At 39.0% G+C, this 25,487-nt stretch overlaps 1 protein-coding gene and 1 long non-coding RNA gene across 11 annotated transcripts in view; one reads left to right on the top strand and one right to left on the bottom strand.

Moving 5' to 3' along the window:
- CFAP126 (cilia and flagella associated protein 126) overlaps window positions 1-25,487 on the bottom strand; it is a 39,479-nt gene that overhangs the window by 3,337 nt on the left and 10,655 nt on the right. The window lies entirely within an intron of this gene.
- Window positions 6-11,786, top strand: LOC145504385 (uncharacterized). 2 transcript variants are annotated; one of them, XR_014052162.1, is made up of 4 exons: window positions 6-124; window positions 703-810; window positions 7,892-7,990; window positions 11,186-11,786. It is a non-coding gene; the product is annotated as an uncharacterized LOC145504385 (long non-coding RNA). The 2 variants fall into 2 exon arrangements; XR_014052161.1 differs by lacking the exons at window positions 6-124; window positions 703-810 and having other exon boundaries at window positions 7,091-7,990.

Genomic DNA, 25,487 nt, shown 5'->3' with positions numbered 1-25,487 from the left:
TGCCTGGCAACCGCAGAAGGCAGCCCTTCCAAGACTGCCTCGCAATTAGCAGGGGCTGCCTTTTGCTTCTTGTTATTCATTTTATTGGCTGATAGTGCCCCCAGTATTCTCCCCTGAAACTTAGGTGCATTTTCATTTTAGAGATGTGAGGGACAGAGTAAATAAATGTGGGAAAATTGGTTGAATAGAGGCCCTGACTTTTTTCTAGCATAACTTTCAGGTTCTTAGCATGCTTAAGAACTTCCAGGTTGTCTTTGACTGGGTTCTTTAACCACCCTAGCAAATCATGGAGCCCCAAGAGCAGTGTTTGTTCATTGGGTGGAGTGGTGTAATTGTACGACATACTTTAGAGCCAGACACTGGGGTTTGAGTCCTTATTCTACACAGGAACATAGGAGCTGTGTGATATAAATCAATTGACATCCCTTCACTGAATTTCTGTAGTCACTTGTATTGTGAAGATAATATAATAGAACCTTTACAGGGGAAACGAGGTAAAGTGAATAAAGTATCTAGATAATGTCATAGTATGGTAGGTGCTCAGTACTGCCAAGACCCTGTTTACAGGGTCCATTACTTCATTTTCTCAGACAGAACAAAAGAATGTTTTAAAAAACAGTTGATTCAAATTTGTCCCCAGAAAGAAAAACATATCTTATCCTTTGTCCTTAAGTGACTCCTGTCTCTGCCATCACTCTCTAGAATCATAGAGCCTAAGAATACAAGTGCTTGATGTTGGCTGGGTTGAGGTGGAATCCAGAGTTGGTGCCACGAGATTGAGCAGGGATGATGAAAGAAGGCTGTAGTGTGGTAAGTAACAGATTTAGAAGATTAAGTGGTGGTGTTAGAACACAAACCTAATATCTGTTGGATTAGGCGACCTCTCTGAGACTCATCTAAAATGACATTATCAGTCCCATCTACTGGGTTGTTAGGGAGAAAGTGGAATTGTGCTTTCTGAATTATAAAGTTTATGTGTAAGGTGTTAAGATGAAAGGAAAAAAACTAAGAAATAAGTTGTCAAAAAAAAAAAAAGATCATTGAGAACCAGGAGAGCATTTTAATGGATGATTGTCAATCCTTCTCCTTTCCTTCTTCCCCCAAAGTCCTTATCCCAATCAATACACCAAGTACAAGAACACTTCTAGAGATGGAGGTAAAAACAGCTCTTAGTTTAGCGGTAGTTAACAGATGGATAATATGAGGTCTGGAAAGGAGACTCATGTGTTTAGTCTCTGTGGTTCTCATCACTCTCTAGAGTGATAATATTTTTGTCCCTAAAGCCATGTTATCGGAGAAGGCACTGGCACCCCACTCCAGTACTCTTGCCTGGAAAGTCCCCTGGACGGAGGAGCCTGGCAGGCTTCAGTCCATGGGGTCACGAAGAGTCGGACACGACTGAGCGACTTCACTTTCACTTTTCACTTTCATGCATTGGAGAAGGAAATGGCAACCCACTCCAGTGTTCTTGCCTGGAGAATCCCAGGGATGGAGGAGCCTGGTGGGCTGCCGTCTATGGGGTCGCACAGAGTCAGACACGATTGAAGCGACTTAGCAGCAGCAGCAAAGCCATGTTATACTTAAGCAAGCGTCATCTCTCTTAGAACTTCTATCTTTAGCTGGTATGCTTTTCTGATAGAGATGTAATGTTATACGATGGCTGCAGTCTTTTTTTAATTAACTAGTTTTTGTTTCATTAAAAAAATGTACATGGGAGAAAAAGTTTCATTTTTACAGAAACGTATTTAATGAAAAGCAAATCTCTATCTGACTTCAGCTCCTATTCTTGCTCCTCAGAGGCAACTACTGTTATTATTTTCTTGTGTCTTCTTCCAGAAATATTATATGCATTCTTAGACTAATGGGAGTAAGCTGTCCACATTATTTGGTGATTTGCTTTTTTGACTATTTTGGGGATTCTTTTTCATAGCGGTGTATTATTTCATTTTAGGGTATACCGTCGTGTATTTTTTTGTCTAATTTAGATGATATTTAGGTCATCTCCAGTCTTTTGCTGTTACATACATTGCTGCAATGAAAATCTGTATATACGTATATATCATTATGAGTATAAAGATATATATAGAGAGAGAGATGGAAGTATATATCTTTATGAATATAAAGATATATATAGAGAGAGAGATAGAAGCATATGTCTTTATGAACGTATGTGATTAGTAGGATAAATTTCTAAAAGTGAACTGCAAACTCACAGGGTTTATGAAGTTAGGACACTAGTAGACAATATCAAATTGCTACTCAAAGACACTGTGCCAGTTTATACATCTGCCAGTGGTATACGTGAGTGCCTAGTTCTCCACTCCCTTTCTAACACTATACCAATGGTTTTCCTGTTTTTGTCCAGCTGATAATAAGAACTAATGTGGTTACTATATGCCATGCACAGTCTTCATTGTTTTTTATTATATTTTCTCATTTTGTTCTCACAAGAACCCAGGCTTAGGAAACAAGAGAATGCACAGTAAGGAGTAGAACCAGGATTCAATCTCAAGTATTCTGACTCTAGAGCAATCAGTTTTAACCATTACAATGTATTGCTTCTTAAACTGTAGGTGAAACAAGGTGTTTCATTTTTTACATTTTCATTTCCTTAATTATGAGGTTTCTTTCCCCTTATGTTTATATGTTTGATTTCTTTTTTCTCCCTGAAAATAGCCTTTCATGTTTTTTACCATTTGCTATTTGGCTATTGATCATTTATATTAACTGTTTGAAACTTTATGTATTGAGGAAATCAGCCCTTTGTCAACTATGTTACAAACATTTTCCCCCAGGTTTTCATTTAATTTTTGATTGTGGCTTTTTTTTTTTGCCATAGACATCTTCTTAATATTTATGTAGTCAAATATATTACTCTTTCTTTCTGTGCTTCCAGATCTTATACTTTGAAGGCTTTTTGTAAATTCCAGTATTTATCCCTGGTTACAGATTTTATATTTAAATTTTTATTCTGTTGGTATTTATTTTGGTGACTAAACTGAGGTCAGTCTCTAGATACCTAACTAGTTATCTCAGCATCATTTACTGAATAAGCCGTATTTTCCTACTGACTTGAAATACCACCTTTATTGTATTCCCTAATATATTTGGGTCTGTTTCTGGATCCTCTAGCCCATTCTTCTCTGGGGAGAGGTGACCATTTTAGGTTATTTGTGTCTCTTTAAAATCCATGGTTCAATCCTGCTTGAGTCCTATGTGAATTCTCCACTTAGTATTTCACAGACACTAACAGGAATTGTAATATAATTAGTAACAGGCATTTACAGGCTTCTAATAAAATTATATTAAATTTTAGCCTTTCTTCTGCTTGACTGGTTGACTTCAGGTACAGCTGTTGTTCTTTCATCAAACCAACTCTTTCAAAGTTGGAAGGGCTCATAAAGGCCCCACTGAAAAAATATGCCTCACAATATTTTCATGATTTGATTCAGTTCTCTAATGCCTGAAACTAGACCATTCAGTTCAGTCGTTCAGTCATATCAGACTCTTTGCAACCCCATGGACTGCAGCACACCAGGCTTCCCTGTCCGTCACCAACTCCCAGAGCTTACTCAAACTCATGTCCATGGAGTAAGTGATGCCATCCAACCATCTCATCCTCTGTCGTCCCCTTCTCCTCCCGCCTTCAATCTTTCCCAGCATCAGAGTCTTTTCTAATGAGTCAGTTCTTTGCATCAGATGGCCAAAGAATTGGAGTTTCGGCTACAGCATCAGTTCTTCCAATGAATATTCAGGACTGATTTCCTTTAGGATAGACTGGTTTGATCTCCTTGCAGTCCAAGGGACTTGCAAGAGTCTTCTCCAACACCACAGTTCAAAAGCATCAATTTTTCGGCACTCAGCTTTCTTTATACTCCAACTCTCATATCCATACATGACTATTGGAAAAGCCATAGCTTTGACTCGACAGAACTTTGTTGGCAAAGTAATGTCTCTGCTTTTTAATATGTTGTCTAGGTTGGTCATAGCTTTCCTTCCAAGGAGCAAGCGTCTTTTAATTTCATGGCTGCAGTCACCATCATCTGCAATGATTTTGGAGCCCCCAAAATAAAGTCTGTCACTGTTTCCATTGTTTCCCCATCTATTTGCCATGAAGTGATGGGACCAGATGCCATGATCTTAGTTTTCTGAATGTTGAGTTTTAAGCCAACTTTTTCAAGCTCCTCTTTCACTTTTATCAAGAGGCTCTTTAGTTCTTCGCTTTCTGCCAAAAGGGTGGTGTCATCTGCAATCTTGATTCCAGCTTGTGCTTCATCCAGCCCAGCATTTCTTATGATGTACTCTGCATATGAGTTAAATAAGCAGGGTGACAATATGCAACCTTGACGTACTCCTTTCCCTATTTGGAACCAGTCTGTTGTTCCATGTCCAGTTCTGTTGCTTCTGGTCAGCATACAAATTTCTCAGGAGGCAGGTCAGGTGGTCTGGTATTCCCATCTCTTTAAGAAGATGGTATTCCCATCTCTTTCCACAGTTTGTTGTGATCCACATAGTCAAAAGGTTTGGTGTAATCAATAAAGCAGAAGTAGATGTTTTTCTGGAAGTCTCTCACTTTTTCAATGATCCAACAGATGCTGGCAATTTGATCTCTGGTTCCTTTGCCTTTTCTAAATCCAGTTTGAAAATCTGGAAGTTCTCGGTTCATGTACTATTGAAGCCTGGCTTGGAGAACGTTGAGCATTACTTTGCTAGCGTGTGAGATGAGTGCAATTGTACGGCAGTTTGAACATTCTTTGGCATTGCCTTTTTGGGGATTGGAATGAAAACTGACCTTTTCCAGTCCTGTGGCCACTGCTGAGTTTTCCAAATTTGCTGGCATATTGAGTGCAGCACTTTCAAAGCATCATTTTTTAGGATTTGAAATAGCTCAACTGGAATTCCATCCCCTCCACTAGCTTTGTTCCTAGTGATGCTTCCTAAGGCCCACTTGACTTTGCACTCCAGGATGTCTGGCTCTAGGTGAGTGATCACACCACTGTGGTTATCTGGGTCATGTTGATCTTTTTTGTACAGTTCTTCTGTGTATTCTTGCCACCTCTTTTTAATATCTTGTGCTTCTCTTAGGTCCATACTGTTTCTGTCCTTTATCATGCCCATCTTTGCAAGAAATGTTCCCTTGGTATCTCTAATTTTCTTGAAGAGATCTCTAGTATTTCCCATTCTATTGTTTTCTTCTATTTCTTTGCACTGATCACTGAGGAAGGCTTTCTTATCTCTCCTTGCTATTCTTTGGAACTCTGCATTCAAATGAATATATCTTTCCTTTTCTCCTTTGCCTTTAGTGTTTCTTCCCTTCTCAGCTATTGTAAGGCCTCCTCAGATAACCATTTTGCCTTTTTGCATTTCTTTTTTTGGGGATGGTCTTGATCACTGCCTCCTATACCATGTCATGAACCTTCATCCATAGTTCTTCAAGCACTCTGTCTATCAGATCTAATCCCTTAAATCTATTTGTCACTTCCACTGTGTAATTGTAAGGGATTTGATTTAGGTCATACCTGAATGGTCTGGTGGTTTTCCCTACTTTCTTCAATATAACTCTGAATTTTGCAATAAGGAGTTCATGATCTGAGCCACAGTCAGCTCCCGGTCTTGTTTTTGCTGCTTGTATAGAGCTTCTCCATCTTTGGCTGCAAGGAATATAATCAATCTGATTTTGGTATTGACCATCTGGTGATGTCCATGTGTAGAGTCTTCTCTTATGTTGTTGGAAGAGGGTGTTTGCTATGACCAGTGCGTTCTCTTGGCAAAACTCTGCCTTTGCCCTGCTTCATTTTGTACTCCAAGGCCAAACTTTCCTGTTACTCCAGATATCTCTTGACTTCCTACTTTTGTATTCCAGTCCCCTATAATGAAAAGGACGTCTCTTAGTTTTTTGTGACGGTCTTGTAGGTCGTCATAGAACCATTCAACTTCAGCTTCTTCAGCATTACTGGTTGGGGCATAGACTTGGATTACTGTGATATTGAATGTTTTGCCTTGGAAACGAACAGAGATCATTCTGTCATTTTTGAGACTGCATCCAAGTACTGCATTTCAGACTCTTTGGTTGACTGTGAGGGCTATTCCATTTCTTCTAGGGGATTCTTGCCCACAGTAGTAGATATAATGGTCATCTGAGTTAAATTCACCCATTCCATTCCATTTTAGTTCACTGATTCCTAAAACGTCTATTTTCACTCTTGCCATCTCTTGTTTGGTCACTTCCAATTTACCTTGATTCATGGACTTAACATTCCAGGTTTCTATGCATTATTGCTCTTTACAGCATCAGACTTTACTTTCATCACCAGTCACATCCACAACTGGGTTTTGTTTTTGCTTTGGCTCCGTCTCGTCATTCTTTCTGGAGTTATTTCTCCACCGATCTCCACTAGCATATTGGGCACCTACCGACATGGGGAGTTCATTTTTCAGTGTCCTATCTTTTTTCCTTTTCATACTGTTTCTTAGACCATTAGGAAAACTTTTATTTTTATTGGGATCATCTGCCATCGAACAACAAATTTACTTTTTATCTAGAGGAAATGTATAAACTGTATAATTGAGGGCAGCTACCATCTTGAGCAGTGGAATCAGATTGCCTGGATTAAATTCTAGTTCTGCCTAAATATGTGACTTTGGATAAGTTAGTTGATCTTTCTGGATCTGAGTACCCTTATGGTGTGAAATGAGCATAATTTTAGTTTTGAGCATTAAACATATGTAACATGCCTAGTAGATGCTTGATGCATAGTGAGTGTTCAATAATTTTAGCATTATTATTGGCTCAAGACTGCCCAGTAAAAAGAAGTACCTATTCAGGTTACCTGAAACAGAAAAGGGGGGGATTTATTATAAAGTTATAGGATATTTATGCTATGCTATGCTATGCTAAGTCGCTTCAGTCGTGTCCGACTCTGTGCGACCCCATAGACGGCAGCTCACCAGGCTCCGCCGTCCCTAGGATTCTCCAGGCAAGAATACTGGAGTGGGTTGCCATTTCCTTCTCCAAGGCATGAGAGTGAAAAGTGAAAGTGAAGTCGCTCAGTCGTGTCCGACTCTTAGCGACCCCATGGACTGTAGCCTACCAGGCTCCTCCGTCCATGGGATTTTCCAGGCAAGAGTACTGGAGTGGGGTGCCATTGCCTTCTCCTAGGATATTTATAACAGATTTCAAAAGTAGAAAGTATAGTTTGGGCCTCAGAGGGTACTAGAATCTGGATGAAAGAACATGATCAGGAAGGGAGATTTTTTTCCTCCATCTCTTTTTTCTTTGCAAGTCAGCCAACTGATTTGCTTCCTCACTGACAGCCACCATCCTGAGATACCTTGGGTTCATACCTTTCTTGCAACCTTATAAGAAAGAGTCTTAACTAATAACAGTAGGAGAGAATGGGAAGAACAGAAAGAATGCTGATTAGTTTTAAGTGGAGAGATGTCAGGATACATTTAACAGGAGGCTTCCTGTGTGCTGTTTTCAGTCTTGCATGAATTCTATGTTCCTTAACAGCACCTGAATACAGGTGCCAGAGAGCTGGCAAGCCAGCTTTCGGGAATAATAGAAATTCATGTATCTCATTCGTATGGAAATTCCATACGGTGAACAGCAGCCATTTACAACTCTTCCCTTCCTATATGTAAAGTAACTTTTACAACCCCCTCTATTGAGAATGATTCTAGCCTCTGGCTTTCTGGATGACTTGTTAGATTTTTGATCCCTGTCTCTGCTAAAAGGGCTATCTTGTAGGAGAGTATATATATGCCCACAATATGTTAAATAAGCACTGGTCCCTGTGTCTCTCTCCACCCACCCACCATCCCCTTCATGTGGCTCAGCCTCTTTTTTTCTTTCTTTCACTTTTTTATTGGTCGACTCTGTACCCCCAAGTTCCAGTCCATTAAAGGACCACAACAATTGGCGCGCCAGAACAGGGACTTGGGATACGGCAGGTCAGGCAGAGTGACCTCGGAAAGCTTATTGAAGCTGGTAAGTACTAAAGACATGGGTATAACAGCGAGCTTATTGAGGCTGGTAAATATTAAGGACGTAAATATAATGGTGGGAAATCCCAATCACTTTTTTACTTTACTTTATCACTTATTTTTACTTTATCACTTATTTAAAGCTCAGGGGTTTTTAGTTTTGTGCCAAGAAATAGAGACTGGCCTTCAAACAGTGGTTGAATGTAACCCTTGGTTTCCTGAGGAAAGTGATATTGATTTAGAAATTTGGCACCAAGTCGAAAAGAATGCTAACCGAGCCACCAGAAAGGGAAAAAACATTCCTACAGATTTCTGGCCTTTAAGGGCTCCTATTGAAACTATGATTCTGCCACTTCAAGGTAATCCTGGCTCTCCAGATATTCAACAACAGGCAGGACACTTATTACATAAATATAAACTAAATGATAAAACCTTATAAAAGGCCCAATTGGAACAACATAATATATTTACTAACCCTCCCTTGGTTGTTCCAAGCGCTCCCCTGTCAACAGAGGCAAAGCCTCTCCTTTGCTAGAACCTAATGATTTTAACAATGATTACCCTAAGCAATCTCCTTTGCGACAGAGGCTTTCTGAATGGTTGGCTTCTCAATCACAGGTCTTTGAAGTTGATGGTTTTTCCATTTTTCCAGTTTTAAGAAACCCTGATGCTCAAGGGCACGTAATACCTCAATATAAGGCTATTAACTTTTATCATATGCAACAAATAAAAAAGGCTATAACTATGTACAGCCCACATTCACCTTTTACTAAAGTACTTCTAAATTCTATTACATCCACTCTGGGAAATTTTGTTCTGCATGATTGGCGTACTTTAATAAAAGCTCTCCTTAAACCAGGAGAATATCTTCAGTGGACAGTGTGGTTTCATGACATAGCCAGAGATCATGCTAACAGAAATGCTCGAGCTGGCGCTCCCCAAAATCAAATTACTTTTGAGATGTTAACTGGTACAAGACCATTTGATGCTTTAGAAGCTCAAGTAAAGTGCCCTCCTTTGTTGCATGAACAAGTAAAAACAGTGGCCCTTAAGGCTTGGGAGCGAATTACTCCTCAAGGGGAGCCTACAGGTAGCTACACTAAAATATTGCAAGGACCTAATGAAACGTATGCTGATTTTTTAGTTAGATTGCAAACTGCTATTTCCTGTACTGTAATTGGAAAAGAAGCTAAAAGACAACTAGAGAAACTACTTGCTTATGAAAATGCAAATCAGGAATGCCAAAAAGCCATAACTCCTATTCGGGAGGCAGGGACTATTATAGATTATTTGAAGGCTTGTTGCAATCTAGGATCAGAAACTCAAAAGATGCAAATGCTAGCTGAAACAATGGTTGCTGCCCTTAAAAGGAGAAATGAAGATGTTTTACATGTGGAAATAAAAGCCATTTAAAAAGGGATTGCTCTAAGAAGGTTAATAATAACACTCCCCAAAATCTGCCCTCACTACCGTAGAGAAATGCATTGGGCCAAAGACTGTAAATCTAAATTTGACATTAAAGGGAAACTTATTCCAAGAAACTCCAAGCAAGAGACCCCCCCAGGTCGCCTCCAACAATAATCAGGGACAAATTCCATCTTTTTCCTCAAACCCTCAAACAGTCCCCTCTCCAATACCTACCAGACTGTTTGAAGCCCTGCCCCCACAAACTTTCGGTCTTTTACTTGGCCACTCTAGTTTGACTTCTAAAGGAATTACTGTTCACCCTGGAGTAATTGATTCAGATTATAGAGGAGAAATTCAAATTGTGATGTCATCCCAGATTTTATGGCAATTTAAAAAGGGAGACAAAATGGCTCAATTATTTCTTTTACCTTACATTTCTATTAACTCCTCTAAAAATGTACAGACAGGCAGATTCGGCAGTACAGATCAAAAACAATTCTTGTGGACTTCATTAATATCTGAATTTGCCCAACCAAATATAAATATCAAAATTAATGGTAAAAAATTTTCTGGTCTCCTCGACACTGGATCTAATATTACTATCATTTCCAGACATTTATGGCCCAAATCTTGGCCTATACAAAAAATTTCTTGCCAAATTGCAGCTATTTCTCAAACTAAAGTACAAGAGGTTTATCAAAGTACTCAAATATATCCATGTGAGGGGCCAGAAGGCCAACCTGCAACATTAAAAATTTATGTAATAGATGCCCCCCTTAATTTAATAGGGAAAACCTTTACTCACATTGTTGTAGCCATGCATTCTGGGAAACAAACTCACTCAGAAGGACAATGCAGATAGTGGAGTGCAGTTTATTACACCGGCGGGCCTAAGGCAGAGTCTCCTCTTAGCCAAAGACCCCGACCAGCATTTGTAAAAATCTTTGATACTCCATGTGTATGTGTACGAACTCACCACTCCAAATTCCTTGAGACTTACATAAACTAGGAAGGGTAAATGCAGGGTAAATGCAATCAGAGTAATCCCATCATTCGTGTGTTGTGTGTTTAAACAGTTAAACAATTGGCCAATAATCAATAAGCCTGAGGTTACACTCCGAGAGGTACAGAAAAATTTATGGCCTGTCTGGAGACAGGGGTGATCAGTGTATATTTTCTAAAAATTAAAAAAGGGGGAATACACAGGAACAGTACTGTCTCCCCTATCTAAAGCAGACTTTACTAGAATACAGTTTATTTGTTTTAAATTTTTAAATTTTCCACAGAGAGATATTTTAACTAGAGCAGAAAAACATTTTGAGGAATTGAAGGACACTTCTCTTCCTCTGCCCGTTTGGTACCAAGACGGGTTAACAAAACAATGGAAATCTGGGAAACTAATCTTACAGGGAAAGGGGTATTCTTTTATCTCCCCAGAAGGATCCATAGAACTCACATAGCTTCCTCTTCAGAAAACTGGACTCAAGGGGGCCCCCAGCCTTCAAAACAGAGACAAAACAACAAAAACCCCAGGAGGAAGAAATTCCAGTACGGGCCATGGCAGCTCTAAAGATCTCCAGGAAGCGCCGCCCTTGGCGACATCAACCTTATAACCTCCCCACTTGGGAACAAATAAAAACCCTTACTAATCAAGCAGAAAATTTGGTCTCTCAACAGGGAATGCCGCAGAATCCAGAAAACATTTTCCTAGCCATGCTTAGCTTGGTTGCTTGTGCCACCCCTTTGCCCGAGGCAAATTAATCATTCATACCCAACTCCTTTTTTACTACAGGTGATAAAAATGGATGGAGAGAAAATCAATTGTTTCTACTAATGACTCTATACGTATGCCTTCTTCCTAGAGCATTAAAGGGCCCTCACACCCTGAAGTAGAAGAAAAAACTAATTAACATTTCTCTAGGTTATGAAGTCCTTCCTTCGTGCATGGGACCAACAGAATTCCGACAAACTTGGGCTTTCGCCCTGCCTCCCAAAAAAGACTTTCAGACTTTGCTTAAATTGTAAACCATGGTTACACTACAAAAACCTTAGGGAAAGAATTCACTACCATGACAAAGGACTTCTTGAGTGACTTAACAAAAAAATCTCCCCACCTCGCCTTCAAATCAATAAACAGATTGGGCCTAAACTACGAGACACCTAGAAACCTGTTGCGAGCACCTAAAAACTTGAAACTTGGAATGGACATTTTACAAGGACATGCTAATAAGACTTTACCTTCTGTAACCTGTATTAATTGCTAACTATATACTTGTTAAAAAATGATTCCCTTTTGATTGTGATTGAGATGCTACTCAATATTGTGTTGCTCCTGTTCAATCTAATCATAGTAACTACAACTGGGTACAAATAAAATTCATTTATGAAATATACATAATAATGGCTCACTGTATGTACAAAAAGAACTCCTTGTTACCTTTTTTAAAAACATCTGCCTTCTTCCACTAATCTAGAGACTTTAGCTGAACAACTAGCAGTTTAATTATCTGGGCTAAACCCACAAGGTTAATTTCAAAATATTAGTCACAGCATCAGGTCTGAAACTGTAACTTTGGTGTTTATCTTGGTGACTTCATTTGTTGTTTACTGTTGCCTTTCTATGAGATTGGTTGATACTAAACAAACTCATATGGTCAGGACCTTTTTTACAAATATAATAAAACAGGGGGAGTTGTCAGGATACATTTAACAGGAGGCTTCCTGTGTGCTGTTTTCAGTCTTGCATGAATTCTATGTTCCTTAACAGCACCTGAATACAGGTGCCAGAGAGCTGGCAATGCGGTTTTCGGGAATAATAGAAATTCATGTATCTCATTCGTATGGAAATTCCAAACGGTGAACAGCTGCTGCTGCTAAGTCACTTCAGTCGTGTCTGACTCTGTGCGACCCCATAGACAGCAGCCCACCAGACTCTGCCGTCCCTGGGATTCTCCAGGCAAGAATACTGGAGTGGGTTGCCATTTCCTTCTCCAGTGCATGAAAGGGAAAAGTGAAAGTGAAGTCGCTCAGTCGTGTCCGACTCTTAGCAACCCCACGGACTGTAGCCCACCAGGCTCCTCCATCCATGGGATTTTCCAGGCAAGAGTACTGGAGTGGGGTGCCATTGCCTTCTCCATTTACAACTCTTCCCTTCCTATGTGTAAAGTAACTTTTACAACCCCCTCTATTGAGAATGAGTCTAGCCTCTGGCTTTTTGGATGACTTGTTAGATTTTTGATCCCTGTCTCTGCTAAAAAGGGCTATCTTGTAGGAGAGTATATATATGCCCACAATATGTTAAATAAATGCCTTTGTTCTATCAGAGCACTGGTCCCTGTGTCTCTCTCTCTCTCTCTCTCCCCCCCGCACCCGTCCCCTTCATGCGGCTCAGCCTCTTTTTTTCTTTCTTTCACTTTTTTATCGGTCGACTCTGTACCCCCAAGTTCCGGTCCATTAAAGGACCACAACAGAGAGAGACCAGAGAAGGTAAAACTTTTGCTTTGAAGCAGTGGATCTTCTTTTAAAAAATAGGTAATAACTTTCCCACAATCAGTTATCAGTTTTTTGTGTAGTTTTCCAAGCTTTTGTGCATATTCAAGAATAGAAATAATAGGGATTTCCTGGCGGTCTAATGGTTAAGATTCCATGCTCCCAGTGCAAGGGGCACAGTTGTTCTTTGATCAGGGAACTGAGATTCCCACATGCTTCACAAAACGAAATAAAAATAAAACAGAAATTTTTTAAAGGATAGAAATAATACATAGAAAATTTTATTTTATTCATTACTTTTTGCATATATTATAGCATACATACTACTTTGTTTTTAAGATCAAAAGATATATTTTGAATATCATTAAATATTAGTGCATAAAGAGCTTCCTTGCTTTTTTACAGCTGCATAGTATCACACTGATGATGCATTATAATTTATCTAACCAGTTTCCTGTTGTTGAACATTTAGTTTGTTTTTAAACTTTTGCTATCACAATGCAGCAATGACTAACTTTGTACGTATGTTGTTTTTCATTGTGTGAGTATATTTGTATGATAAATTTATAGAAATAAAATTGTGAAGTCAAAAGTTATGTGCAATTTACCCCACTCCAGTACTCTTGCCTGGAAAATCCCATGGACGGAGGAGCCTGGTAGGCTACAGTCCGTGGGGTCGCTAAGAGTCGGACAAGACTGAGCGACTTCACTTTCACTTTTCCCTTTCATGCACTGCAGAAGGAAATGGCAACCCACTCCAGTATTCTTGCCTGGAGAATCCTAGGGACGGCGGAGCCTGGTGGGCTGCCGTCTATGGGATCGCACAGAGTCGGACACGACTGAAGCGACTTAGCAGCAGCAGCAGCAGCAGCCAAATTGCCTTCTAGAGGTCATACCCTCTCTAACCGTCATGTATCAGAGATCTTGAAGCCTTGATAGATTGGTTAGATCTCCAAGTTTGCTTTTATCCTGTATCTCTTCCCAGACATTAAAGAAAAATTTGCATTGTTAGGTAAACTATCTCATTTAGTGTTTTCTAATTTGTAATAGCCAAAAGTTTCTACTTGAACTTTCAGTGTATTTTACTTCCTATGGCAATTTTTTTAAAAAAATATTTATTTATTTAATTATTCATTTATTTGGCTGAGCCAGGTCTTAGTTGTAGCACATGGGATCTTTAGCTGCAGCATGTGAATTCTTGGTTGCAGCATGCAGGTCTAGTTCCCTGACCAGGGATTGAACCCAGGCCCCCTGCATTGGGAACCTGGAGCCTTAGCCACTGGACCACCAGGCAAGTCCCCCTATGGCAATTTTTCCCCCCTTTTTTGTCATGCAGCTTGCAGGATCTTAGTTCCCCAAACAGGAATTGAACCCAGGCCCTTGGCAGTGAAATCTCGGAGTCCTAACCACTGGATGGCTAGGGAATTCCCCCCATGGCAATTTTTAAAACCAGAAGAATCATTAGTAGCCACATTAGTAAAAACTTGGTTGTTGTTCAGTCGCCAAGTAGTGTCCGACTATTTGAGACCCCATGGACTGCAGCACGCCAGGAATCCCTGTCCTTCCCATCCCCTGGAGTTTGTTCAGGCTCATGTCCATTGAGTCCGAGATGATATCTAACCATCTCATCCTCTGTCGCCCTCTTCTCTCCTTTTGCCCTCAGTCTTTTCCAGCATCAGGTTCTTTTCTAATGAGTCAGCTCTTCGCATCAAGTGGCCAAAGGATTGGAGCTTCAGCTTCAGCATCAGTCCTTCCAATGAATATTCAGGGTTGATTTCCTTTAGGATTGACTGGTTTGATTTCCTTGCTGTCCAAGGGACTCTCAAGAGTCTTCTCCAGCACACAATCCTAAAGCATCAATTCTTCAGCACTCAGCTTTCTTTATAGTACAACTCTCACATTTGTACATGACTACTGGAAAAACCATAACTTTGATTATATGTATCTTTGTTGGCAGAGTAATGTCTCTACTTTTTAATATGCTATCTAGGTTTGTCATAGCTTTTCTTCCAAGGAGCAAGCATCTTTTAATTTCATGGCTGTAGTTACCTTCCACAGTGATATTGGAACCCAAGAAAATAAAATCTGTCACTGCTTCCACTTTTTCCTCTTCTATTTTTTTCTTGAAGTGATGAGACCAGATGCCATGATCTTAGTTTTTTGAATATTGAATTTCAAGCCAGCTTTTCACTCTCTTCTTTCACTTCATCAAGAGGCTCTTTAGTTCCTCTTCACTTTCTACCATTAGAGTGGTATCATCTCATCTATTACATAGTTTAGCAAACAGCTCTTGAAGGTTTCTTCCAGATGGCTCCAAAGTGCCCTGCATGCTATTGCACTGGGGCAGGTGATGGCAGGTCTTAGAGTGGAGACTTGGCTTTCGCCTGTTTTCCTGAGCTAACAACATCTTATCCAACCAGCTACTGGCCCAACTTTGAACTATTTAAACTTCTTGTTTTCTATATATTCCTTTATAGGAACTGAAGACATAGTTCTGTATACAGTAAACACTGAAGAAATGGATGGCTGCAAACATAGAAACTATTTCAAAAATTCTCTATAGATTACAAATTTCTGACCCTATTTTCTTTCCTGCAATGGGGTCGCAAAGAGTGGGACATGACTGAGTACACACATACTAAGTACCACATATGCAGATGCTAGAGGAAAGCAATAGGTGGGCAGGTGGAGGGGTGGGATTAAGAGATTCCTAGGTAGTTTTTCAATATTGCTCTCTATATTAGGAAAAACTCCAGTCCTCCTTTACTCTCACACTATCTCATTAACAACACTTCTGACACCAGATGTGGGGAGTTTTACCCGTACAAGTAATTCCATGACACAAGCTGGGTATTCTACAGTTTAGCTCAAGGAGATAATATCTGGTGACAACATCAGATCCCACAGGTTAAGGGCTCAGTCCCACAAAACTGCCTACCCTCCTACTCTTCAGATGCCAATTGCAAGTCCAGGTTGCTACTTGTGCTTCTGATTAATCAGCTATAAGTCAGAGGTTCCCATAATCCCCTCCTTGAGTTTAGGTAATTTGCTAGAATGGCTCACGGAACTCAAGAATGTACTCTTTACTGCTTTTTATAAAAGGCAATGAAAGGGGACTTCCCTGGTGGTCCAGTGGTTAAGAATCCACCAGGCAATGCAGGGGACCAGGGTTCAATCCCTGGTGGGTCAACTAAGATCCCACGTGCCACAGAGCAGCTAAGCCTGTGGCACAAAAAGAGAAGTCCGAACAATGCAACAAAGAGCCTGTGTGCTGCCACAAGGACCCAGAACAGCCAAAATAAAAAATTTTTAAAAGAATATGATAAAGGATACTGATGAACCTCCAGATGGAAGAGATGCTCAGGAAAGGTGTGTGGGAAGCAGTGGGGAGCTCCCATATCCTCTGCAGGCCTGACACTCTCCCTGGAAACTCTCCAAACCTTACTTATCTTATTGGGATTTCCATGGAGGCTTTATCACACAGGCCTAATCCATCATTAACTCCACTTCCAGCACCTCTCCCTTATATAGAGAATGGGGGAGGGGTTGATTTCTAATTCTCTAATCATGATTTGGTCTTTTTGTGACCAGCTTTCATCCAAGAGCCCACCAAGAATCACCTCATTGGGAACAAAAGCACCCCTATTACCCAGGAAATTCCAAGCACTCTTAGGAAACAGGATCAAAGACCAAATGTTAGCACAAAAGATGCTCCTAGAGCCTTTATCACTTAGGTATTTAACAGGGTCAGGAGCTGTGTGGGAAAAACATGGGCAGAGACCAATATATACATTTTCAATCATCTCACATGCTCTATAGACAATAGCCAAAAAGAGACAGAACTTACGTATTGTATAATAAATGTATTAGGATAAAGTTAAAACCATTAGAACAAAAATATAAACTCTTTTAAATATCAGAAGATATGTTTAAAAAGGAAGGAGGAAGCAAATGAAATAGATCATATGGTGAGAGACCCAAATATACAAAAAATATGTAACATAAAGCCGTAAAGCAGGACTTCCCTGGTAGTAGAGTGGATAAGAATCTGCCATGCAATGCAGGGGACACTAGTTTGATCCCTGGTGGGGGAAGATTCCACATGCCACACAGCAACTAAGCCTGTTTTTACCTCAGAACTACTGAGCCCACATCCCACAGCTACTGAAACCTATGCTCTTAGAGCATATGCTCCACACCAAGGAGCGCCAATGCAATGAGAGGCCCTCAGGTCCCAATCAAAGAGTAGCCCCCACTCTGCTACTAGAGAAAGCCTGCACACAGCAACAAAGACTCAGTGCAACTGAAAATAAATAGCTTTTTTAAAAAAGTAAGGCGGATCTAAGGCCTTAAATATATAAATAAGCTTACCTCACCTGTTAAAATGAGTTTCATATTGACTACAAAAGCAAATTCCAACACTATGCTGTATAAAAGAAATATATCTAAATTGAAGAGATTCAGGAAGCCTAAAAATAAATGACTAAAAATGTACCAGAATTTTTTTTCTGTAATTTAAACAGGGGTTGCAATTGTAATTATCCAAGAAAGTAGAATTCTGACTTAAAAGGTTTAAAAGAAATAAAGAAATTTTTACCACAATTAAAAAATCAGAAGAATTATACTTAAAATGGGGAGAAATAGAAACACACTAATAATAATAGGAACTTTAACAAATCTCTCAGATCTAGGGAGAGAAAGTGACAAGAAATTAGTACAGATACAGACAACCCAAACAACACAATAAATAAGGCATATTTAAAATATATTAAACTCTGAAACTTGATAATAGAGAATATGATCCCCCCCCAACAAATGCATATAAAGGATTCACAAAAATCACAAAAATGTGGTACATTCATATTCTGGCATGGCATGTGTGTGCTCAGTCATGTCCGACTCTTTGTGACTCCACAGACTGTAGCCCACCAGGCTCCTCTGTCCTTGGAATTTTCCAGGCAAGAAATGCTGGAGTGGGTTGCCATTTCCTTCTGACCCAGGGATCCATATTTCTTGAGTCTCCTACATTGGCAGATTCTTTACCACCTGTGCCACCTGGAAACATTTTTGGCCACAGAAAAAAAATCTCAATAAAGTCCAATTTAAATTTCCAAGTGAGTAATTTAAAAACTTGCTGTTAACCACTTCTGGGTCAAAGGAGAAATGCAAAACAAATTGAAAATATTAATAATGAAAACAAGAACTATGGGAAATAGTTAAAACAGCTGTCATAGAAAAATTTATAATAATAAATGAATAAAAGTTTAGAAGCAAAAATAAATGAATAAACATTATGACTCAAAAAACTAGGGGAAAAAGCAAAGCAAACCAAATAACAGCAAAAGGAAGAAATTAGTCAAAAGAAAGCGAATGACTAATGGGTTTGAAAATAACAACAAAAAGTAGAACTAACAAATAAATCCAAAAATGTTTCTTTGAAAAAATTAAATTGATAACTTCTTAGCTAAACTACTCAAAAAATTGGGAGGGGGGAATTTCAACACAAATACATAAAACTAGAAAGAAAGAGACATAGAAGAGGAATTTTTTTAAAAGTCTATGTAAATATGTTCGAAAATCTACATTAAATATATAATTTTGTGTAAAACCCCAATTTAATAGAATTGATTCATGTGGAGACAAAGTAAAAACAGACCATTTAACATAAAAGAATTAGAGTAACTGATTAGAGTTACCCCACAGAACAAAACAGATCCAGATAGTTTCACAGAAGATAAATCAAACTTAAAAAAATAAATTTTCAAGCTATTTTAGAACATGGCAAAAGAGGAAAGTTTTCAAATTCATTTTCTGAAGTGAGTGTAATATTGATTCCCAAACCTAAATTTTGGAATCATGACAAAGACTAAACAAAAATCACTATAGATCAACTTCACTTGTTAATACTGATATAAAAATCTTAAATAAGATATTAGTAAACAGAAGCCAATAGTATATTAAAAAATTTGTATCATAAACAAGTGGATAATACTCCATGGATGCAAAAATGGCGAGTCAAAGGAAATTCATTAATGTAGTTTATCATATTAATTGATCCAAGGTAAAAAAAAAGTATGCTCATCTCCACAGATGAATTGATAAAATGAGCCTATCACAGAGAAGACATACAAATTTCTGTTAACCATACGAAAAATGTTCAGTATTGCTCATAATTTTAAAAACATGGAAATTAAAAGTACATGGAGATAGCACATCTTACCCACAAGACTGAATAAATCCAAAACTTTGATAACATACTCTGTTGATGAGTCTGTGAGGAAACAGGCATTCTCATATGTTGAGTATGGAAATGTAAAATGATACAGCCTCCACAATGGAGACTTTGACAATATCTAACTAGCACAATTATCAACGCCTTTTGATTAAGCAATCCATTTTAAAAAATCCATCCCAAAGATACTCTAACAAAAGTATGAAAAGTGTACACTATTGTATACAACATTATTTGTAATAGCTACAGACTGGAAACAACAATCTGTCTGTCAGTAATATGGTACCTCCACAAAAGGAGTACTATACACTACTTTTTTACTGTAAAAAGCAGTGAGGAAGATGCTGCTATGGAGTAATCTCCAAGAAATACTTTAAAGTGAATAAAGAAAGGTGTAGGACATGTGAATAGTGCGCTATTGTTTATATTTAAAAGGAGATATAAAAAAAGGCAGAGGAGGGACTTCCCTGGTGGCCTAGTGGCTAAGACTCCACGCTCCCAATGCCAGGGGCTGGGGTTTGATCCCTGGATGGGGAACTAGATCCCACATGCTGCAGCTAGGGTTTCACGTGTCTCAACTAAAGATCCCGCATGCTGCAACTAAGACCGAGTACAGCTAAATAAATAATAAATATTAAAAAAAAAAAAAGGCAGAGGAACCAGAGATCAAATTGCCAACATCCATTGGATCATTGAAAAAGCGAGACAGTTCCAGAAAAACATCTACTTCTGCTTTATTGAGTATGCCAAAGCCTTTGACTGTGTAAAGAGATGGGAACACCAGACCACCTGACCTGTCTCCTGAGAAATCTGTATGCAGGTCAAGTAGCAACAGTTAGAACTGGACATGGAACAACAGACTGGTTCCAAATCTGGAAAGGAGTACGTCAAGGCTACATATTGTCACCCTGCTTTAACTTACATGCAGAGTACATCATAAAAAATGCTGGAATGGATGAAGGACAAGCTGGAATCAAGATTGCCAGAGAAATATCAATAACCTCAAATGTGCAGATGACACTACATTTAGGGTAGAAAGCGAAGAGAAACTAAAGAGCCTCTTGATGAAAGTGAAAGAGGAGAGTGAAAAAATTTGCTTAAAACTCAGCATTCAGAAAACTAAGATCATGGCATCTGGCCCCATCACTTCATGGCAAACAGATGGGGAAACAATAGAAACAGTGACAGACTTTATTTTCTTGGGCTCCAAAATCACTGCAGCCATGAAATTAAAAGACGCTTGCTACTTGGAAAAGTTGTGATCAACCTAGACAGCATATTAAAAAGCAGAGACATTACTTTGCCAACAAAGTTCCGTCTAGTCAAAGCTATGGTTTTTCCAGTAGTCATGTATGGATGTGAGAGTTGGACCATCAAGAAAGCTGAGCGCCGAAGAATTGATGCTTTTGAACTGTGGTGTTGGAGAAGACTCTTGAGAGTCCTTTGGACTGCAAGGAGATCCAACCAGTCCATCCTAAAGGAGATCAGTCCTGGATGTTCATTGGAAGGACTGATGTTGAAGCTGAAACTCCAATACTTTGGCCACCTGATGGGAAGAGCTGACTAGTTGGAAAAGACCCTGATGCTGGGAAAGATTGAAGGCGGGAGGAGAAGGGGACGACAGAGGATGAGATGGTTGGATGGCATCACTTACTCCATGGACATGAGTTTGAGTAAGCTCCAGGAGTTGGTGATGGACAGGGAAGCCTGGCATGCTGCAGTCCATGGAGTCGCGGAAGCCTGACATGCGGCAGTCCATGGAGTCGCAAAGAGTCGGACACGACTGAGCAACCGAACTGAACTGAACTGATAAACGTGTGTTTCTAATAGAAAAAATAATGTTGGAAAAGTAAGTGGTATGATTAGTGATTACCTTTAGAGAGAGGAGAAATAATGCAGAAAAGACAGAAGATAAACTTCTTTGAATATACTTTGTTTTGTAGAATTGATTTTAGAACCATGTAAATATTTTGTGCGTGTGCTTAGTCACTCAGTTGTGTCCGACTCTTTGCGACCCCATGGACAGTAGCCCACTAGACTTCTCTGTCCATGGAATTCTCTAGGCAAGAATATTGGAGTGGGTAGCCATTCCTTTCTCCAGGGGATCTTCCTGACCCAGGGATAGAACCCAGGTCTCCCTCATTGCAGGCGGATTCTTTACCAACTGAGCCACCAGGGAAGCCCCCCAAATATTACATATGAAAAATACGTAAATATTTTACATAATTATAAAATTAAGTTAAAGAAAAGTGAAAGAAAGTGAAGTCGCTCAGTCGTGTCTGACTCTTTGCGACCTCATGGACTGTAGCCTACCAGGCCTCCTCTGTCCATGGGATTTTCCAGGCATGAGTACTGGAGTGGGGTGCCATTTCCTTCTCCAGGGGATCTTCCTGACCCAGGGATAGAATCCAGGTCTCCTGTATTGTAGGCAGAGGCTTTTACCGTCTGAGCTTCCAGGGAAGTAAATTATGTAAATATTTAAGTAAATATTTTACATAATTATAAAATTAAGTTAAAAACAAAAAGTAATTCCTACATAAAATGAATTATCATTGTGAAAATAATGTGGAAATAAGAGCTTTCTTTTTTTTAAAAGAGATAGTTGGCTAAATGCAACAGCTGTATAAATTAATTATATACTTCCTCTACATGTTCTGTACTTTATCTGCTTCCATTAAACATCACGAATTTCATATCGTTTTCTTTCTTAAGATGAAGTCTCCCTCTAGTGGAGATTAGTTTTCCAACTAGTCCCCCTACATTACAAAGGAAGAAATATTTTGTCCATTGTCTCCAAATCCTTAAATGACGTCAGTATTAAAGTCCAGAGTCAGGGACAAAGTCAAGTTTTAAAAGGGAGCCGGTGATTCATGTCAATGTATGGCAAAAACCACTACAATATTGTAAAGTAATTAGCCTCCAATTAAAATAAATAAATTAATTTAAAAAAAAAAAAATAAAAGGAAGCCGGGATGGGGTTGGGGGGTGGAGTGGGGAGGAGAGACATGAGAGACTCTACGAGCCAAGAAAATTTGGTTGTTCAATCCAGAACAGGGAAGGAACTTCAACTTCCTGTTGTTGGAGGACTGCCACCACTTCTGCCCAGAAAGACGTGATTAATATGTCAGTGTCGTTGTGTACTCAGAGAAATAGCTCCCCCCAAGGAGCTGCTTTAGGGGAAAACCTGGGTGAGAAATAGTGATGAGTAGATGAAGAGTGATTCTCCTGAGCCGGATAAGGTGTGATGAGGGTGAACTCCAGGCAACTGTCCCACCCCTCAGGACTCTCCCAGATACCCACTGACCCTTGAGGTCAGATGTGTGAAAGCTCTGCCTCCTCAGAGACTGATCATGGGGAAAGGTACTGGCAACAGTCTCTTCAGTTCCTGGTAGGGAGAGGAGAATCAGAGACTAGCCCACACTGACAGTGGTCTGTGGGGATATGAAGGGAGGGTCCTTGTGTTCTGGGCTGTCCTAGGTCTCATCTGACCTCACATAGTGGAAACTACTCAGAGGAAAGCTCCTTTAGAGTAGAAATTCTCCTAAAATCTACTCTATTTTCTAAAAGTGTATGCCATTCTTCCCCTCTTTCTGTCACACTGTGGCCTGTAGAGAATGTTCAATGGTTGCCACCTCAGCATGTATCTCCAATCTCCTTTACAGTTTTAAATAAGAATACAAAAAGAAGAGAACAGCTAGTCTAGTTTCCTAAATTCATTTTCTGGTCCTATAAAATCTAACTCCTTGCAGGAGAAGGATAAATTAGCAGTTTGGGATTAACGTGTACACACTACTATATATATATATATACTACACACACACACATATATGTATATAAAAACAGATAGTCAACAAGGACTTATTGTATAGCACAGAAAACTGTACTCAGTATTCTGTAACAACATATATGGAAAAGAATCTGAACAAGAAGGGATATATGTATAACTGAATCACTCAGCTGTATGTCTAAAACTAACACAACATTATAAATCAACTATACTCCAATATAAAATAAAAACATTTTTAAAAAATCCACCTCTAGGTATACCTAAGAGAAATTAAAACACAGGTCCCATAATTTATACATGAGTATTCAAAGCAGCAATACTCATAATAGCCAAAAAATAGGAACAAATCTAATGTCCAAAATCTGATGAGTAGATAAAATGCAGTATAATCAACAATATGGAATATTATTGAGAAATAAAAAGAAATTAATTTCTGCTATTATTTCTCTCATCTAGTAAACAAAGAAATGAATTATCAATACACGCTACAACATGGATGAACCTTGAACTAAGTGAAAGAGGCCAGTCATAAAGAACGACATATTATATGATTTCATTTACATGAAATTTCCAGAATAGGCATCTCTGTATGGACAGAAAGTAGATTAACGGTTGCACAGGGCTAAGGAGGGACCTGGGAGTGATGGCAAATTGGTACAAGAATTCTTTCAGGGACTATGAAAATTTTTTAAGATTTTGTGATAATAGTTCTACAACTCTGAATATGTGAAAAGTCAATGAAGTTAAACAAATGAATTAAATAACATTAAATGAATGAATTGTGTGGTCTATGAATTATATCTCAATAAAGCTGTTACCAATAAATATATGAATCAATAACCCCCTGCCCCTAAATCTAACTCCTTAATTTAGCTCTGGGGGCCTGCTGTTTTACATATCTAGCCGGGAATACTGTCCAGGAAATAATTACTCATTTGAAAGATTATTTTAGTCTGTTCCCACTCCTGTCTTTGTTCTGCCTTCACTTCCTCCCTTTAAAAGGTGAACTGAAATCCTAGAGGGAAAACACTGACCTGACTATGTATGGTGACCCTTCCTGTGTGCAAAATATAAGAAACATGTTATAAAGGGCCAAAGTTCTTGATATAACAAAAAGTAATGTGAAGTTTATACAAAGAAATATTACTAGCCTTAAACAAGCATGAAATTCTAACATATGCTACAATACTGAATGAGCCTTGAAGACATTATGCTAAATGAAATAAGCCTGTCACAAAAAGAAAAATACTGAAAATACTGATTCCATTTATATGAGGTAGTTAATGATCAAACATCACAGAAGCAGAAAGTAGAATTCTACAGGCGGAGGCTGGGGGGCAGGTAGTGGGGATGGGGAGTTATTGTTTGATAGGTACAGAGTTTCAGTTTTGCAAGATGAAAAGAATTCTAGAAATGGATAAGGGTGATGGTCACACAACAATATGAACTGTACACTTAAAAAGGGTTCATCTAAGATGGTAAATTTTATGTTATATGTATTTTACAATAAGAAACATTTTTTTAAGTAATGTGTAACGTGAACTCTACTGAAGACTGCCAAGAAATAATGAAACTAGGTACTAATGAATGATGCTAGGATTAGATCTCAGGTCTAATTTTAAGTACCAGGAGGAACACACCTCTCCAGAGTGTGTCCCTCCTTTCAACATACATAAATCACTCAAATGTCCTCTTCTCCAAGAACATACTGCCTCAGACCACTCCCAAATTTTATCCTCTCCTTCTTTTGTCAGAAATCAGGCCAAGTCACTGATTTCCTAAAAGTCTAGATCAAAGTTTTCACTCTCACAATTATCAAAATTTTTGAGCTATTAAAGCCAAAGTTTTTAAACTTAAGTTTTGCAAGCCCCATGTAAAGTAATATTAGTACACTTTGTCTATGAGAAAATTGAAACATAGGAAGATTAAACAATATGTCCACGATATACAGCCAGTAAGCTGAAGAATCAGTTTTCCAACTTGCAAACTGACCTGTTCCTAAAAGTCCAGATCCTAAAATTGATAGCTTAGAGTGAATGGTGTCAGATTTGTGATCTCTGAAGAAGAAGATTTAGCTTCGGGACCAGGGACCAGGCTTGATCACTCAAGAGCTTTTGTGTAGCAGAGTTTTATTAAAGTGAAAAAGGGACAGAGCAAGGTTCTGACATAGACATCAGGAGGGGGCCGGAGAGTGCCCCCATCCCTAGTCTAAGCAAGGGAGTCATATACTTTTTAAATTAGTTATTAAAATAAATCAAAAGAATATCTCAAGATTGTAAAGATCTTACTAGACCCACTCCCATAACTTACATTTTAAGATAACAGGATCAGCCAGAAGGTTTCCAGGAAGGAGAAACTGTCCTCAAACAAGATACATTGTTGTTATATAATCCTTAGTACAGAGTTTAAACTGAGTTGTTTGTTGTGTAATCATCAGTTCTGGGCTTAAAGAAAAAATGTTTTACGTGACTAAGACTAAGGAATGTAGAGAAAAAAGAAAAAGAGTTTGTCCTTTTCTCCTCCTTGAGAGCCCCAGACTCCTCTCTCCTCCTCGGGGACCCCGGACTTCTTATTAACCTGCCTAGG

The sequence above is a fragment of the Giraffa tippelskirchi genome, chromosome 5 (assembly GCF_054371585.1).
Source record: "Giraffa tippelskirchi isolate mGirTip1 chromosome 5, T2T-mGirTip1v1.2.pri, whole genome shotgun sequence".
Classification (NCBI taxonomy): domain Eukaryota; kingdom Metazoa; phylum Chordata; class Mammalia; order Artiodactyla; family Giraffidae; genus Giraffa; species Giraffa tippelskirchi.
This window is presented reverse-complemented; position numbering and strand designations above follow the sequence as displayed.